The sequence below is a fragment of the Manis javanica genome, chromosome 9 (assembly GCF_040802235.1).
Source record: "Manis javanica isolate MJ-LG chromosome 9, MJ_LKY, whole genome shotgun sequence".
NCBI classification, from domain to species: Eukaryota; Metazoa; Chordata; class Mammalia; order Pholidota; family Manidae; genus Manis; species Manis javanica.
Genome location: NC_133164.1, coordinates 29,950,147 through 29,970,220, shown reverse-complemented (window position 1 = coordinate 29,970,220; position 20,074 = coordinate 29,950,147). Strand labels below are relative to the sequence as shown.

General features: G+C 37.4%; 1 long non-coding RNA gene across 1 annotated transcript in view; it reads left to right on the top strand.

Annotated features, from left to right (window-relative positions):
* The first annotated feature begins 11,995 nt into the window (after positions 1–11,995).
* Positions 11,996–20,074, top strand: part of LOC140843507 (uncharacterized) — a 69,481-nt gene continuing 61,402 nt past the window's right edge. The window contains exon 1 of the long non-coding RNA XR_012121341.1: positions 11,996–12,190. This is a non-coding gene — a long non-coding RNA (uncharacterized lncRNA). The remainder of the gene's footprint in view (positions 12,191–20,074) is intronic.

Below are 20,074 nucleotides of genomic sequence, written 5' to 3'. Positions count from 1 at the left end.
TTGGCACACAATAAATATTTAAAGCATACAACTTGATAACTTTGGATATATGAGTGCACCCATGAAAACCATCACCACAATCAAAGTAATGAAGGTATCCTGCATCCCCCAAAACTCCCTTGCCTGTTTGTAATCCTTCCCTCCCACCCACCCCCGAATGCCTTGCCCACTCCCAGGTAACCACTGATCTGCTTTCCGTCACAATAGATTCGTTTGCACTTTTCCTGGATCCTACATAAATCATACAGCACAAATCTAGCCTTTTTCATGCAACATAATTATTTTGAGATTCACTCACATTGTAGCACATTTAAATAGTCTTTTTTTTTTATTGCTGAATAGTATTCAATTGAATGGGTATTTGAGAATTTATCTATCCTTTTGTTTGTTGGACATTTGGGTGGTTTCCAGTGTTGGACTATTACAAGGTTGCTGTGAGCATTTGGATACAAGTCTGGTAATGAATATATACATCTATTTTTAACATGTTTAAAACACAGGAGTGGAATAGTTAGATCATATGGTAAATGTATATCAAGTTTTTTAAGAAATCAACGCACTGTTTCCCGAACCTATATTCCCACTAGCAGTGAGAGTCCTACTTCTTCCATGTCCTTAGCAAGTCATGATATCCACCAGCTCCATCCACATTGCTGCAAATAGTAATGATAGTGTCTTCTTTTTTTTTCCATTTTAGCCATTCTTATAGATACATAGTGTTACATCATTTTGGTTTTGATTTGCCTTTCCTAATGACTAATGCTGTTGAACACCTGTTATTACTCTGCCTGGGGTAGCAAGGGGACCAGTGGCTTTGATATTTATACAAGTATCCTGGGCTCTAGGGGTGTCCCTGAAGGACCAGGCATGAAATCCCTACTCTGAGGTGCAGAAAACAAGGCTTGCAGTTTATAGTGCAATTAGACCATAGTGAAAGAACTTATGTTCCAAAACTAAATGTCCACTTGGCAAGGAAATTGCGGGAGGCAGTCTGGGATTGGAGGAGCCAAACAGTGCTGTGCCACTGCTTGCCCTCCTTCTGTACATCTTAGTGGGCAGAGGGCAGTATCTGGGCACAATCCAGCAGTCCCATCTTGTTATATGCTGTTATCCACTGGCCCAGACCCTATCGATAGGACCAGAAAGTCCCCTGGTTAATAGGGAGGATGCATGAATCTGTAGGCTGGTGCTGTAAGGCAACTCCCCAAAGCACCAGAGGAAAACGTGTGCAGGGCTGACCCCTGGCCACAGGCAGGACCCAGAAGCACTGACACGGGAATTCCCTTGAACAGCCCAGAGTGCACAGGGGCTACAAGGGAACATGCACACATGTAGTACCTGATCCCAGCCAGGAGCAGGACCTGGTCACCCATGTGGGAATCCCCCACAGCAGCCTAGAGTGCACTGGGGCCATAGAGAAATAGGTTGCATTCCTATACACTAGCAATGAACTAGCAGAAAGAGAAATAAGGAAAACAATTCTATTTACAGCTGCATCAAATGAATAAAATACCTAGGAATAAACCTAACTGAAGAGGTGAAAGACCTGTACTCTGCCAACTGTAAGACACTCATGAGAGAAATTGAAGATGACACAAATAAATGGAAATTTATCATGCTCATGTATAGAAAGAGTGATTATCAAAATGTCTATCCTGCCCAAAGAAATGTATAGAGTCAATGTACAAATGGCATTTTTTATTACAATTTTTTAATTAAGGTATTATTGATATACACTCTTATGAAGGTTTCACATGAAAAACAATGTGGTTAATACATTGACCCATATTATCTAGTACACCCCATATACCATTGCTGTTACTATCCATCAGTGTAGTAAGATGCCACAGAGTCACTACTTGTCTTCTCTGTGCTACACTGTCTTCCTCATGATCCCCTCCACACCATGTGTACTTATCATAACACCCACTTCTCCTTCCCTCCCCCACCCACCCTCCCACACCCCTCCCTTTTGGTAACCACTAGTCCCTTCTTGGAGTCTGTGAGTCTACTGCTGTTTTGTTCCTTCAATTTTGCTTCGTTGTTATACTCCGCAAATAAGGGAAATCATTTGGTAGTTGTCTTTCTCTGCCTGGCTTATTTCACTGAGCATAATATCCTCCAGCTCCATCCACATTGATGCAAATGGTAAGCTGAATAGTATTCCATCCAATCTCATTTTTCAGTGAACTAGAGTAAATAACTTCAAAATCTATATGGAACCACAAAAGATACTGCATAGTCAAAGCAAACGTGAGAAATAAGAACAAAGCTGGGGGTATCAAGTTCCCTGATTTAAGCTAACTACAAAACTACAGTGATTAAAACAGTTTGGTACTAGCACAAGACCAGAACCATAGATCATTAGAACAAACTAGAAAGCTCAGAATAAACCACACATCTCAGGTCAATTAATCCATGACAAAGGAGGCAAGAATATGCAATGGAGAAAAGATGGTCTCTTCAATAAACAGTGTTGGGAAAACTGGACAGCTACATATAAGAGAATGAACTAGATCACTGTCTTATACCTTATACAAAAGTAAACTCTAAATGAATTAAATACCGAAATGTAGACATGAAACCATAGAATTCTTAGAAGAAAACAGACACAAATCTCAAGAACATCAACATGCAAAATTTCTTTATAGATATGTCTCCATGGGCAAGGGAAACAAAAGCAAAAACAAACAAGTGGATTACGCCAAAAAGCTTCTACACAGCAAAGAAAACTCTCAACAAAACAAAAATGTGACCTACCATATGGGAGAATATATTTACAAATGGTTTGTCTGATAAAGGGCTAATATCCAAAATATATAAAGAACTCATATGACTCAACACCAACAAAACCATCAAATAATCCAATTTAAAAGTGAGCAAAGGACCTGACTAGACATTTTTCCAAAGAAGACATACAGATAGCAAACAGACACATGAAAATATGTTCAACATCATTAATCATCAGAAAAATGCAAATCAAAACCACAATGAAGTATCACCTCACAGCAGTCAGAATGACTACTATCCACATATAAGAAATAACAAGTTTTAGCAAGGATGTGGATAAAAAGGAACCCTCCTACACTGATGGTGTGAATGTAAATTGGTCCAGCTGTGGAAAACAATATGGAGGTTCCTCAGAGAAATAAAAATAGAAATACCATATGACCTAGAATTGTACTTCTAGAAATTTACATGAAGAAAACAAAGTCACTAATTCAAAAATATATATTCATACTGATGTTCATTGCAGTGTTATGTACAACAGCAAAGATATGGGAGCAATTCAAATGCTCATTGATAGATGAAAGGATAAAGATGAGATGGTACATATACACAATGGAATAGTACTTAGCCATTAAAAAGAAGGAAATCTTGTTGTTTGCGACAACAGAATTGTATCATGCTAAGTGAAATAAGCTACCAGAGAAAGACAAATACCATATGATTTCACTTACATGTGGAATCTGAAAAATAAAACAATATAGAAATAGGCTCATATATAGGGCTAACCAATGGATTGTTGGTTACCATTGGGAGGGGGTGGAAGGAAAGGTGAAGTTGGTGAAGGAAATAAAGAGGTACTAATTGCAAACTGTAGAATAAGTTAGTCATAGGAATAGATGTAGGTCATATAGAATATAACCAATAATATTGTCATATTGTGGTATGGTACAGGGAGAGCTACACTTACCATGACAAGCATATAATAATGTATATAATTATTGAGTCGCCGTGTTGTACATCTGAAACCAATATAATATTGTATATCAACTTCATTCCAATAAAAAAACAATGCATTGCTAATTGTGGAGTATTATAATATTAAATAATGCTTCTCTTTCAAAGGATAGGAATTTAGTTACTATTAAAATTTTTTTTATTTGGCAAGGTCAAAACCATTTTATTTGGCAAGGTCACTTACAAACATTCTCACTAGTCCAGTATCATGGTAAATAGAAACTTTGTGGTCACTTGCTACTTGTATTAAATGGGAGTAACCGCTTAATAAATGAGTAAGTAAATCAAATAAATAGTTTGACTGTACAGTCATCTGTCATCTTCATTTTAGATTCACAGAAACCTTCAAGGTCATAGAGTAAATCAGGGTTCTAACTAAAAGCATGTGCTTTCATTGTGTAATAGATGTCAACAATGTTTTTTCCTAGAATTCTAAATAACGGAAAATCTACTCTACATAGATGCTTAATTTCAAGTGACAGTTCATACTCCATCCTCCAAATGATTTGGCAAGGAATAGGAGGAGAGAATTTGATCTCTGTGATTCTCTGCTGCACTATCCCTTGGTTGCACATTCTTGATAATGCACTGAGGCCTTTATATCTCTTGTCCAAATATCAATAAACTGGAAAATGTTAGAACTTTGACTCTTACCAGTCAGTAGCAACTGAAAAGCTTTTCTGACATTAAGCTAGTAAGCTAGTTGGCTCCAGAACAAGTATGAGGAATGAGGGGAGGCCCTCTCAGAGAACCCCTAGACACTGAACATGTAGTCTCCCTTCTTTAGAAATCGCACCTATCCCACGTTATTTTGAACATTTACTTCACATAATGAAAGATTTTTGTTAGAAGCATGAGGGGGAAAAAAAAAGACTCTTCAGAAAAACAATATAAATTTCTCCACTATTATTTCTGCATTCCTTGTTGACTCACATGCCTCTCCTGCAATAAATAATTTACTGTAATAAAAATTTACTACACTAAAACTATCATTAAGGTCACCGAAAGAATAAATCATCATGTTTTACAGAGTATGCCTAGCTAACCAACTTTACTGCCTGGATTTTTATTTGCTAGGTGATGGGATGTGCAAGGCAGTTAGAGGAAGCAGAGATTATGGAATAAAAATTAAAACATTCCTACAGCAAGCCACTAGGCTTGAACTTGACTTTTGGGAAACAAAACGAAGGGTCTCATAAAAGATGTGCTTCAAGCCACATCAGAATTATTTTATGGGCAAGATCTCCAGTGAGAATGTTGGTAATGTGTGTACTCAGGACTCTCAAAGGAAAGAATGGAAGGTAATGCCAGCTTGTTAGCAATCTTTCAGAAATAATATGGACACTTTCCAGTCATTCCGTGTCCACAAATACTAACAAAAAGTCCAAGAAACTCCCTTTAGCTTTATGTCTTTTATATGTATATATAATGTGTAACTTACCTAAGGTATCAGGTCTATTAAAACAGCTTTGGATAACTGTTTAGTAACTGTAATTTACATAACAATGTAAATAAGCAATTATTTATTATCACCATGAAATTTTAGATATGCTCTGAATTGCTTTGTGAAACATACCAACTTTTTAAGGGATGAGCTTTTACTGAAATGTTAAATGATACTGTGTAGCTTTAAAATGCAATAAGAATAATAAAGTATAATTTATGATTAGAGAAAAAAATTTTAATTCCTAAATATTAGTTATTCATATTTAGAATACAAAAGGGAGAATACTTATGAATGTGGATGATAATTTAATGTCTTCCTAATCAAAACTTCTGATTATTATTCCTGAAACACTTACCTACTCAAGCTTCATATATCACTCTTGATTTTAGAGCTATACCTCCCAAATATTTATTGATTCATTTAATCAAATACTGTGCTCCTAATATATATTTAAAGTGCTGTGCTGATTGGAGGTATAAGATGGCCACAGTTTCCTTTATTCTTGGCATCAAGGATCAAGTAAATGTAGTGTCCGTATCTGGGACTCTGAAGCAGAGTGGAAAGTCAAGATCACTGAAGTTGAGTTTATGCTCTAGAAGCCAAAGTACGTGCTAGGTCGGTGACCCATGGTGATAGTAAAGTCACTAAGAATGTTGCCAGCATTAGAATGGAGAGAGTATGGAGTCACGAGCTGAAGTCTTAGGGGATCCAGGAACTGACAGGGGCCTTACCTTCATTCATGTCTCCAGCGTTTTCCCCTTTTTTCATTGAAACTGTCATCACGTTCAATATATTTATCATTTCCTTAGTATAAGGTTTTTGAGATTTTCTTTATGGTGACTCAAATCAGATGGGTAGGAATCATGAGCCAGAGCCTTATTCAGAAACACATCAGCGCTAACCTGCCCAAAGTCTGAGAACCAGCAAGCAGGTATTGTTCGAAGCACCCTAGCCTCAGTTGCCACTCACGCTGAGAAAAAGAGGGTAGGTTCTCCAGGCAAGGAAACTGGCAAGAACAAGGGAGGATAGACACATCCCCAGGCAGTGAACAGAAGCACAGACATGGTCTACAGGGCTGAGTGATGGGATGGGACATAAGGTCAAGAACAAAGGCAGAATCCCACATCCCAAAATCAAGCCAATACACGGGTAAGTGAAAAAGCTTCCAAGTGTGCAAAAGAACGATACTTCCAAGTGTGGGTAGAACGATAGGCAGAGTGAACCTAGGTGGCATGGGGCCTAAAGCTGACATAGCTATAAGTCCCTTTTTAAGCAAAGAAACACAAAATTATGATCATATGACATCAGGGCTCTTAGAAACTTGAAAGGTATGCATGCAAGTAGGGTTCTGTAGCTTAGACTCCATTAGCTTTGTAGCTATACAGAGAAAGCTGCTTGAAAGGAATAATAGACCTTCGCCCTGAAGCACCCGCCACTCGCTAAAGTACTGGAGCTGAAATGCCTAAGTATTTTCTGTCCTCTCCGAATGGCCTGGAAATCAGAGTGAAACTTACCTTTAACTGCCGTGATTGCAGAGGCTGACCATGGCAATGTGGAGAGGATGGAAATGGAAAAATGAAGCAAGAAATTTACATAAGAAACTCTTATTTGTAAAAGTGAGATGAAAGTATTGATTTCCCTTGCTGAATTTCAAAAGATGATTTGGGATATCACAAGATATAGTGACATAAATATGTATGTGCATTTAAGCATTATTTTTGTGTAAATAAGTACACACATATGTGAGAAATAAAAAAACCATATGCCAGGATAGATTAGTAACATGCACTGATTAAAAAATAATTTAAAAGGCAAAGTTGTCAAACAACACATGACAGGGAGAAAAAAGGTGAGTATTCATTATCAACCCAGATACATCCATTTTACTTTTTGTTCATTCTTCTCAGATTTTTAAAATACACCTTTGCTTATATAGTCCCATGTCCTTTGAAATAGAGGAGAATCTTCCTCCATATTAAAACTTGTCTCTTTTACTATTTACTACTTTCTAAACTGCTGCATTTCATGCTGTAAGCATCATTTTCATCCCTGTAACTCATTGCTTAACAATAGCTAATGCAGCCCTCAATTCCATTAATGGAAGCATAAAGCCCAGAACAGAGGTGTTAATAGCCCCTCTACCCTGGGCTGGGCAGACCACATGTAGATCGCTGTGTGCATTCTCAGAAACACATTTTATGAGGGTCATTGACAAATGGAATTTTATTCGCTCAAAAGAGGATTATCAGGATGGTGACTGCCAAATGAGGGACATTAAAGAAGTTGAGGGTATTTAACCTTAAGAAGAAAAGCCCAGGAATGAAATGGGGAGATGTGATAGATTCCGTCAATTATCTGAAGTTTGGTTATGTGGCACAGGCATTAGGCTTGTTCTATGTAACTTGACCATTAGGTAGAATTTACTGGAGATCAAGTTGCTGCTCAAACTAAGTGAACTTTCAAGCAAGGAAGGCTGCCTGAAATCTTAATAAGGTCTGTTCCCCATCCCTGGAAGTGTTAAAGCAGAGATTGGAGCACCACCTGGCAGAGGTGCTTAATTGTAAAATAAGTCGAACTGGCAGGAATTATAAACTCAGATGTCTTCAAAGGCCCAGGCAGTATGTGAGAGGAAGCAGACCAGAGTTAACAGGGAGGGATGAAGTATGTGGCACTCCAGAGAGTGATGTCCCTACCCCCCAGCCTCATTTTGGAGCATTCAGAACACACACATACAGTTAGCAGGCCACATGCAGTCTGCAGGCACCAGATCATGACCTTCAAACCATGCTGCTTCCAAGATTTCTTGCAACGTTGAAGCCTTTGCATTCTAGGACTATGTTCAGTACTGTGCCCTAGGAATTATATGGTATTTTTATGTTAATGATCACAAATAACTTTATTTTGACTTGAACTAAAATTGAATCACTTGTAAGAGTTCACTGATATTTTACATTTTTAAAGGAAAATACAGATTTATATAAATTGGAATGAAAAAGACTGAAATCTAAAAAATCATGAAGTAAAATGAAATCTTGCCATTTGCAACAATATGGGGGGATTGTGAGGACATTATGCTAAGTGAAATAAGTCAGACAGAGAAAGACAAATACTATATGATCTCACTTAAATGTGGAACCTAAAAAAAAAACCCAAACCCAAAACAAATTAAAAAAAAAAAAGGTTCATAGATACAGACAACAGATTGGAGGTAAGATGTAGGGAGTGAGGCAAGGCAAAATGGGTGAAAGGCACCAAAGGTACAAATTTCTAGCTATGAGTAAGTCACAGAAATGTAATAGACAGTGTGGTAACTATAGTTAAAACTGCACTGCCTATTGGAAAGTTGCTAAGAGAGTAAATTGAAGTTTTCACCAGAAGAAAAAATGTGCATAACTTCGTATGGTAACAGATGTTAACTAGCTGTATGGTGATTATTTCATAATATATGCAAATATTGAAATACTTTCAATAATAATTCACACTTGAAATTAATAAAATGTTACATGCCATTACACCTCAATTTAAGAAAAAAGGAAACTTGTCTGCATTTATGGCTATGGTTTCATTCTTTTAATAAACTTCTACAACCATTTGCTAGTTTTTTATTTTGCAGCTTTGGATGTTATTCACAAGTGAAATTAGTTCCTGTAGTTTTTTTGCTACTGTTGTTATTGTTCATTACTAAATTTTGCTCTTAGAGGTAATCTAATCTCATCCAGAGACTAAGCACCCTTTCATACTTTCTAATGAAACTGTATTTTACGACACTGCATAAGAATGAATGACCTTTTCCTTTAAGTCATGAAAGAATTGACCTAAAAACCATACGGTCCTGAGTGGTTTTGATCCCTTATAATTGCCTTGGCAATCTGTTCTCTAATAATGGGGAAAGAAGAAAGCACACTACTAGAGGGAGCTGAATGTTTCGCTTTTGGAAGAAGCCTCATTTAAGTAAAAGCCTTCAGGTGGAAAGAACATTGTGCGATTAAGCTAAGCTTGTGGGCAATCTTGCTTTCAGATAGTGCGGAGGGCAAGACGACAGAGGAACTACAGGAGGTATAGCCTCAGAACAGGGAGAATGCGCTCTGCTGACCGGAGGAGCCTGATGCGGGCAGTGCCTGGGGACTCTGGGCAACAGGTGGCTTGGAGGGAATTAGCTTATCTCAGAGCTCCCAGATTTAAGTCAAAATCACTTTGCTTTGGTATCATAATTACTTGAGGCAATGTCTATGAGAAGCCTGTTTAAAAGGACAAAAAGCAGAAATTTATGGCAAACTTGTGGTTTGGAACAATCAGTGACTGGGCGGCAAATCCTACCCAAGTTTTGGGGCCTGTCACACGGCCCACTCCTTCCAGAAACCATCTCTACCTGCTGTGTTGATCTGCCCTGCCTCTTAAAACTAGTAGCTCCTAGTTAGCGCATAGTTGTTCAATGATAATGTTCCTTTTAACAAATATTTCATTTTGAAACAAGTTTATAATTTCAGAAAATTTGCAAAGAATGGTTCAGAAAAGGCATACATGCTTTCTTACAGGTTCTTTAATATTAATTAGGGGTACATTAGTCAAATTTTAAAGTTAACACTGGGACAGACAAATAATTATATTAGAGACTATGTTCAGATTTCGCCCATTTTCCCACTAACGTTCTTTCTCTGTTTTAGGATTCAACATAGATTCCCATGTGGCATTTAGTCAGGTCTCCTTAGTCTAATCTGTGAAAGTTTCTCAGTCTTTCTTGCTTTGTATAATCTTGAGAGTCTTAAGAATATTGGCCAGGTATTTTTTCCTTTAATTTGAATTGTCTGTTGCTTTCTCATAACAGTGACCATGTGGGAAAAATACCACAGAGGTAAGGTGCCCTTCTTCTATGGACTGAATGTTTGCACCACCACCCCCCAAATTCATATGTTAAAGCCCCAAACCCAGTGTTGTAGTATTAGGAAGTGGGGTCTTTGGGCTGTGATGAGGTCATGATGGTGAAGCCCTCATGAAGGGGATTTTCAGGGTGGCAAAATTATTCTGTATGTTTCTACAGTGGTAGATACATGTCATTATACATTTGTCCAAACCCATAGAATGTACAATACCAACAGTGAATGCTAATGTAAACTATGGACTTTGGGTGATAATGATGTGTCAGGATAGGTCCATCATTTGTAACAACTGTACCACTCTGGCGGGGGTGTTGAAAATGCAGCTATGTATTTTTGAGGGAAGGGATATAGGGGAAATCCCTGTATTTTCCTCTTAAACTCACTGTGAACCTAATACAGCTCTAAAGAAGAAGAGATAGAAGAAAGATAACCTCTCTGCCGTGTGAGGAGGCATCAGGAAGGCTGCTGTCTGCAAACCCGGGAAGCTGAGAGGGAGCTCTCACCAGACACAATTTGTTGGCATCTTGCTCTTAGATTCCCCAGCCTCCAGGACACTGAGATATAACTGTGGTCTAGACCACTCATTCTATGGTAATGTGTTACAGCAGACTGAACTAAAACATCGTCTCATCATAAGATACCAGAAATACATGATACTAACATGACTTATTGCTGAGGATATAAACCTTGATCCCTTCGATAAGATGGGGTCTTCTAGGTTTTACCACTGTAAAGTCAGTATTTTTTCTTTCCCATACTGCATTCTTTGGAGATTAAACACTAAGTCCAGCCCATACTAGAGGGGAGAGACATTAGGCTTCACCTCCTGGAGGAGGGTTATTTACATATATTATTTATAATCCTTCTCTAAGAAAGATTTCTTCTCTCCATTCATCTATTCATTCTATTTATTTGAGTATGGTCTCATGGATACTTATTTTATTCTGTGGGTTATAATCAAATACTGTTATTTATTTTTCTGCTCAAAGTTCTTCTAACGCATCACCTGTGTGAATTTGTTAAGCATTCCCCATTCTTGTCTCCAAACATCCAGAGAGTCCCCGCTCTCCTGAACTTATAGAGCTTTGTTTTCCTCCATAGTATCCTGCATAAACGTTTACTGTATGCAATGGTCTATCAAATACCTTTTGGTAAGTGATAAGTAGAAAGAAACATAGAGATAGAGATGTGTATTTCTACCACAAGGTAAATCTATATGAAAATTGTTTTAGCCAGATACTTTACTGACTTAATCTTTTACATCTCAGAAGGGAAAATGTTAGAGAAATCAAGGGCAGTATAAGCACACTTAAAAGAAAAAGAAAGACAATTTCAGAGGTAAGGAGCTGTTTACATCAAAGCTTATTTTTCACTTAAAATAAACCTTGACTTTTCTCTTTCTACAATGTCACATCTGTGTTAAGTATTCTGGCCTTTCCTATAAAACTGCTTATTTGCAAAGAAGAGCCACAGATTTTAGAAAATCACAATCCTAAAGACTAATTTTAAACCAACTTAAAGTTAAAAACACAACAGCTACTAACATTTACCCAACACAAAAAGGAAACACTACAAATTTTAATTACTCTAATTAAAAAAAAACTGTTATTGCAATAATCAATTCCAAAGCTGCAGATACTAATGAGATAAACACACTACTCTGATACTTGAAAGCTCTTGACCCTAATGTACTAGAGACCTGTGATTCTCTAATTAGGATTCACACCGTCATGTGCTATTACATTTATCAGCTGAGGAATGCATTTGTAAATTCCTTCCTGTGAGCAAAATGCCAAGTGTTCAAAGGCCAAGTCTCAACAGTTAAAATGAAGCAGAATATCAAGTAATTATATAACAAATTCAGACGGTGTGGACAATAATTACCAAGGCCAAAGCATTTATCTTAGGCCCTGGGACAACTAAGCAACTTAAGTATTGGGCCAGTTCTACATAGAAATAACATTAAGTTAAATGTGTTTATTAAGATAAAGTTTAGCAAGCTTGATTGCTATTTACTCCAACTGGGAAAACAAAAGCTAACTATGTAGAGACAACCATTATATTACGATTGGACTCAGAAAACAAATCAACAGCAAGAAGGACATTCCAGAGCCTTAACCAGGTTTGTAATATAGTTGGAAGAATGTTGGGGGTGGGGGTGGGGAACTCATCAGTAAAGAAAGTCTACTTTTCTTCCGAGTTTATAGTTGAGGTCATCAGATTTGACAAGCTGCTAGTCCAGGAAGAGCTCAGTTTTCTAATATAACTTGAAATAGGCTCTCTGCTCTTTTTACACAGGGTCAAAGCTAGAGTGTGCATATTCTGCACTGACAGCTTCTATAAATACTATTTTCCCTTTGCTTACTTCAAGAAATACACCACCTGATCCCCAATTAACACAATGATTTATGTAAAATGAAAGCCCCTATTTCTTGGTTTCACTGTCATCCATCTGTAGTGTTCCCAGGCAGGGCAACATTTAGAACCACATCTGACAAGTACATCTCTATTAGAAATGAATACACACACACACACACACACACACACACACACACACACAAGCACCATTGTTCTCTTTCACAAGTTTGAAGGTATTCCACACGGAGAGAAAAGAAAGACTCCAAATTCTTACATTTATAGCACTCACACTTCTTGCTTCTCTCTCTCTCTCTCTTTCTGCAGTTATCTCAAAGTACAGTTTCATCCAGCAACTGGGGGACATCAGAGCAGAGACCCCAGTCATGGTGGGAAGCACTGCCTCTTTGCCTCAGAAAAGCCTCAGGGATGAAACAGGTCCTGTTCACTACTGTTTGAAATTCTAGGTTATTACAGTGTGTGGTAGAAAAAGAGTTATTTGGGGAAGCCAGGAGTGGTTGTGGCTATATCAGGTGGGCATGATGGTGGGCCAGTTACCCAGCTCCCCTGCACTTCTGGAACAGTGGGCCAGGAGGGTGCCATCTCTGTCGGGGCCTTGCCCCTCTGCCCCATTTCCATCATTTCTGAAACCATCTATTTCATAAAGTTCCTTAGAAATATGAGAGAAAATCTGATTATGGCTGTTTACGAATACTGAATATGGCATGTTTTCCTCTGAAAATCAAATATATTAGGTGAGCTTTATTTCAGTGTTAATGTGAGTTGGGCAAGGTTGGTTAAGATGTGTTTTTCTGGTGTTAAATCAAATTGAAGAGTAGCAACTGGAAGAGCAGATGCTATATTCCTTTTCATATTTCCAGTTGCTATTTACCAAAGCCCAATCTTTAATCTAATGCTTCAGTTATTTGTTTATTATTACTATACATGTACCATAGGTAATGTAAATAAGTTGATCTTGAAGCATTTAAGATTATAACTTAAAATGGAAATACAATTTTCTTTCAAATTAAAGGCACATATAATGGGCTAAAATTCTAAGTACAAGCCTTGAAAGGTCCAGTGATTTTACAGTTCTGAATCTGAAACTCTGAAGGTAGAATGTCCATATCGAAACAGACCTTAGATTTTTGTATTTGCTTAAGAAAAGGTAGAAAGAGATGTAGCATTTTCATTTCACTAAAAAACAGGGATCTTTTTTAAAAAGTTAAGATATGGCCAGTAATAGTACACTGGAATTGTATAACATGAGAAGCATATTGAAAGCATATAAAAGAATGATAAGAGATCAGAGGTGTAAGATTCAGGATCAGTTTAATATTAAAAGATATTAACTATGAAAACAAAATTATATTTATGCAATATCCCTGCACATGAAAATATGCAGTTTTAATTAAATCTAAGTGGTAACTTTTACCAAGCACAGCCAGCTACCCTCTTGGTTGGGGACATCATGCTACATCAGCAGCATATCCAGGAAGGAAACATAAATGAGTAAAACTGGACCTGTGACATGCCATGGAGAATAAGTCCAGCCAACTGCATTGTGAGAATAGCAGCCCAATATTGCTATAAAATTTTCAAGAGATTCAAATTTAGATTTTTATGAGATAGTTTTTAAACATTGGGAATTTTTTTTCTTTTCTCAAAAATTTTCTGCCAAACACAAGGTTGGATTAGACCCTCAGTAAGCCAGTTTATCCCTCAGATTTAGAAGGGTTCTACAGGAGCAAAGGATTGATAATGCTGAGTAGGCAATCAATCAAACTGGAAATGTCACTCATTAAGTACCTGACACGGCCAATTTACTCAGGATGCAATGCAACTTTCAAGGGCGCTGCTATGAATGCTTTTGGCCTGATTAAATGCCTAAGTTAAAGTCCTATTCCCTAGTGTGAAAGTATTTGGGGGTGGGGCCTCGAAAGGTCATTAGATTTAGATAAAGTGACAAGGGTAGAGGCTCCATGGCATCATTAACTCCTCATAAGAGGAGAAACCAGAGCCCTTTCTCTCTCTGCTATCTGAGGACAGAGCAAAAACGCAGCCATCTACAAGCCAGCAAGAGGACTTTCACTGCGACCCTAACCAGGCAGCACCCTGGTCTTAGGTTTCCAGTCTCCAGAACTGAGAGACACAAATGTTGGTTCTTTAAGCCACTCAGTCTATAGTATTTTGTTGTTGTTGTTGTTGTTATAGCAGCCCAAACTAAGACAGACAATTTAAAATTACTGAGTCACTTTTTTTAAAGTTAAGGAATCTTTGATATACAATCTTATGAAGGTTTCAGATGAACACTGTGGTTTTAACCTTCACCAATATTATCAAGTCCCCCCCCCCCCGTCAAAACCCATTGTAATCACTGTCCATCAGCTTGGTCAGATGCTATAGAGTCATTACTTGTCTGTGCTATACTGCCTTCCCTGTGACCTACCTATATTGTGACTGCTAATTACAGTGCCCCTTAATCCACTTCTCCCTCCCTCCCCAACTCATTCTCTTTGGTAACTGCTGGTCCCTTCTTGGAGCCTGTGAGTCTGCTGCTGTTTTGTTCCTTCAGTTTTGCTTCATTGTTATACTCTACAAATCAGGAAATCATTTGGTATTTGTCTTTCTCCACCTGGCTTATTTCACTCAGCATAATACTCTCTAGCTCTATCCATGCTGTTGCAAATGGTAGGATTTGTTTTCTTTTAATGGCTGAGTAATATTCCATGTGTATATGTACCACCTATTCTTTATTCTTTCATATATTGATGAACATTTAAGTTGCTTACATATCTTGATACTGTAAATAGTGCTGTGATAAACATAGGGGTGCATATGTCTTCTTTAAACAAGGATCTTGTTTTCTTTGGGTAAATTCCTAGGAGTGAATTACTGGGTCAGATGGTATTTCTATTTTTAGTTTTTTGAGGAACCTCTCTATTGCTTTCCACAATGGTTGAACCAATTTACATTCCCACCAGCAGTGTAGGAGGGTTCCCCTTTCTCTGCATCCTTGCCAGCATTTGTTGTTGCTTGTCTTTTGGATGTTGGCCATCCTAACTGGTGAGTAATATCTCATTAAAGTCTTCATTTTCATTTCCCTGATGATTAGCGATGTGGAGCTTCTTTTCATGTGTCTGTTGGCCATTTGAATTTCTTCTTTGGAGAAGTGTCTTTCAGATCCTCTGCCCATTTTTTAATCAAGTTATTTGTTTTTTGGGTGTTGTGGTCAGAGTTCTTTATATATTTTGGATATTAAACCCTTATTGGGTAAGTCATTTACAAATATGTTCTCCCACACTGTAGGATGCCTTTTTGTTCTGCTGATGGTGTACTTTGCTGTACAAAAGCTTTTTAGTTTGATGTAGTCCTGTTTGTTCATTTTTGCTTTTGTTTACCTAGCCTGAGGAGATGTGTTCAGAAATAAGTTGCTTATACTTATATTCAAGAGATTTTTTACTACATTTTCTTCTATGAGTTTTATGGTTTCATGACTTACATTCAGGTTTTTGATCCATTTCGAGTTTACAATCATCCAGTTTCATTCTCTTACATGTAGCTGTCCAGTTTTGCCAACACCAGTTGTTGAAGAGGCAGTCACTTCCCATTGTATATCCATGGCTCCTTTATCGTATACTAATTGGCCATATATGTGTGGGTTTATATCTGGACTATCTATTTTGTTCCATTGATCTGAGTCTGTTCTTATGCCAGTACCAAATTGTTTTGATTACTGTGGCTCTGTAGTAGAGCTTTAAGTTAGGGAACATAATCCCCCAGCTTTGTTCTTCCTTCTAAGGATTGCTTTGGCTATTTGGGGCCTTTTGTGATTCCATATGAATTTTAGAACTATTTGTTGTAGTTTGTTGAAGAATGATATTGGTATTTGGACAGGGATTGTATTGAATCTGTAGATTGCTTTAGGCAGGATGGCCATTCTGACAATATTAATTCTTTATATTCATGAGCATGGGATAGATTCCCATTTATTTGTGTCTTCTTTAATTTCTCTCATGACTGTCTTATAGTTTTCAGGATATAGGTCTTTTACCTCCTCAGTTAGGTTTATTCCTAAGTATTTTATTCTTTTTGATGCAATTATAAATGGAGTTGTTTTCCTGATTTCTCTTTGTTAGTTCATGGTTAGTATATAGGAATGCAACACATTTCTGTGTATTAATTTTTTATCCTGAAACTTTGCTGAATTCAGTTATTAATTCTAGTATTTTTTTGTGGATTCTTTAGGGTTTTTAATATACAATATCATTTTATCTGCAAACAGTTTAAATTTTTCCTTACAATCTGGATGCCTTTAATTTCTTTGTGTTGTCTGATTGCTGTGGGTAGGACCTCCAGTACTATGTTGAATAAAAGTGGGAAAAGTGGGCATCCTTGTCTTGTTCCTGAATTCAGAGGAACAGCTTTCTGCTGTTAAGTATGTTGGCTGTGGATTTTTCATATATGGCCTTCATTATTTTGAGGTACATACCCTCCATACCCATTATGTTGAGTTACTCTCATGAATGGATGTTGAATTTTGTCAAGTGCTTTTCCAGCATCTATTGAGATGATCATGTGATTTTTGTCCTTTTTGTTGTTGTAGTGGATGATATTGATGGATTTTTTAATATTGTACCACCATTGTATCCCTGGAATAAGTCCCACTTGGTCATGATAGATGATGTTTTGATGTGTTTCTGAATTCACTTTGGTAATATTTTGTTGAGTATTTTTGCATCTATGTTCATCAGGGCTATTGGTCTGTGATTTTCTTTTTCTGTGCTGTCTTTGCCTGTTTTTGTTGTTTGAGTGATGCCAGCCTCATAGAATGAGTTTATAAGTATTCCTTCCTCTTTTACTTTTTGGAAAACATTAAGGAAGATGATTATTAGGTCTTCTCTAAATGTCTGATAAAATTCTGTGGTGAAGCCATCTTTTCCAGGGGTTTTGTTCTTGTATAGTTTTTCAATTACCGATTCAATTTCATTTCTGGTAATTGGTCTGTTCAGATTTTCTGTTTCTTCCTGAGTCAGTATTGGATGGTTGCATTTTTCTTGAGAGTTGTCCATTTCTTCTAGGTTATCCAATTTTTTAGCATATGATTTTTCATAGTATCTCTAATAATTCTTTGTTTTTCCATGGTGTCCATAGCAATTTTTCTTTTCTCATTTCTGATTCTGTTTATGTGTGTACACTCTCTTTTTTCTCCTGAGAAGTCTGTCTAGGGGTTTATCTATTCTGTTTATTTCCTTGAAGAATGAGTGCCTGGTTTAATTGATTCTTTCTATTCTTTCATTCATCTCAATTTTATTTATTTCTGATCTTTTCTTTATTATGTCCCTCCTTCTACTGACTTTGGGCCTCATTTGTTCTTCTTTTTCTAGTTTCATTGATTGTGAATTTAGACTATTCCTTTGGGACTGTTCTTTCTTGAGGTAAGCCTATATTGCAATATGCTTTCCTCTTAGAACTGCCTTCACTACATCCCACAGATTTTTGGACTGTTGAATTGTTTCCATCTGTCTCCATATATTGCTTAATCTATGTTATTATTTGCTCATCGATCCAGTGATTATTTAAGAGCATGTTGTTAAGCCTCCATGTGTGTGTGGGCTCTGTTTCTTTGCATAATTTATTTCTGGTTTCATACCTTTGTGGTATGAGAAACTGGTTGGCACAATTTCAGTCTTTCTGAATTTACTGAGGCTCTTTTCATGGCCTAGTATGTGATCTATTCTGGAAAACCTTCCATGTAGACTTGAGAAGAATGTTTATCCTGCTGTTTTTGGGTGGTATCTGCTTTTTGTATAGATGTCTGTTAACTCCATCTCTTCTAACATGTTATTTAGTGCCTCTATCTCCTTACTTACTTTCTTTCTGGTTCATCTGTCCTTCAGAGTGAGTGGAGTGTTGAAGTCTCCTAGAATGAATACATTGCATTCTATTTCCCCTTTCAATTTTGTTAGTATTTGTTTCACATATGTAGGTACTCCTGTGTTGGGTGCATAGATATTTATAATGGTTATATGCTTATGTTTGATTGACCCCTTTATCATTATGTAATGTCTGTCTTTGTCTCTTGTGACTTTGTTTTAAAGTCTATTTTGTCGAATACAAGTACTACAACACCTGCTTTATTCCTCCCTATTAGTTGCATGAAATATCTTTTTCCATCCCTTCACTTTTAGTCTGTATATGTCTTTGGGTTTGAAGTGCATCTCTTGTAGGCAGCATATAGATGGGTATTGTTTTTTTATCTATTCAGTTACTCTATGTCTTTTGATTGGTGCAATCTGTCCATTTATATTTAGGGTGATTATCAATAGATATGTACTTATTGCCATTGTAGGCTTTAGATCTGTGGTTACCAAAGGTTCAAGGGCAGCTTCCTTGCTATCTGACAGTCCATGTTAACTTGCTTATTATGCGGTTTCAAACATACTCTAAAGAGGGTTTTTTTTCCCCTTCTTCTTCTTCCTCTTTGTATATTAGGTGTCATATTCTGTACTCTTTGTGTATCCCTTGACTAACTTTGTGAGTTGATTTAATTTTACATTTCTTAGTAATTAATTGGTCTACTTCCTTTACTGTGGTTTTATTTTCTCTGGTGACAGCTATTTAGCCTTAGGAGCACTTCCCTCTAGAGCAGTCCCTTTAAAATACAGTGTAGAGACAGTGTGGGTGGTAAATTCCCTCAACTTTTGCTTATCTGGAAACTGATTAATCCCTGCTTCAAATTTAAATGATAATCTTGCCTGGTAGAGTTTTCTCAGTGGAGTCAGTTGTTCTCCACACGTGGCTGGAATCTCAGTCTCTCTGAGTATTCTGCCAGTCTTTGCTTTCCAACCCCACTGATGTCCAGAGCACCATGTAATGTGGGTTCATGCTCCTGGAGCAGATCTCCAGGCCTGGGTATTCAGCAGTCCTGGACTTCTGCTCCCTCCCCATTCCATTTCTCTTCCCCCCACCTGTGGACTAGGGTTAGGGCAGGGTTTGGATCCTGCTGGATCATGGCTTTGCCAATTTACCCTTTTCCATGAGGTCTTCTCTTTTCCCCAGATGTAGGCAGTCTGTTCTGCAGTCCTCTGGTCACTCTTTCAGGATTAGTTGTATTTTCTATATTTTCATATTATGTGTAGTTTTGGGAGGAGGTTTCTGCCTCACTTCTCATGCTACCATCTCTCTATTGTATCCCTGAGTCACTTTTGATAAAGCACAGTATCTTTATTTCAATAGTTACAGTAATGTGAATTTTCAATTTCATGTTAACATATATGATGGTGATGTAATGCTCTATTTTTATGAGCCTTTTTGTTTCCTATGAAGGAGTGAAGTAATTTCTGGCGTTTGGCTCAGACTTCCCAAATTCCATGACAGGCAGGGCCCAATAGGAACGTGGATCATCAGGTCAGCACACAAATGTCATAGACTACAGGCTGAATCAAACAGACGTTTTTCATATTCTGTGCTCCTAAAAATTCCATGCAGAGAGGAAGAAACAAGGCTAGCCTCCAGGAAACAGAGCCAGGAGTAAGAAATCAAACAGGCAGTTTATCAGTATTTCAAGTAAGACAAAGGTAGACTACACAGCTACAGAAATCAATCATGAGAAAATGAAGATGGAGCAAGATACAACCTGAATGGAGGC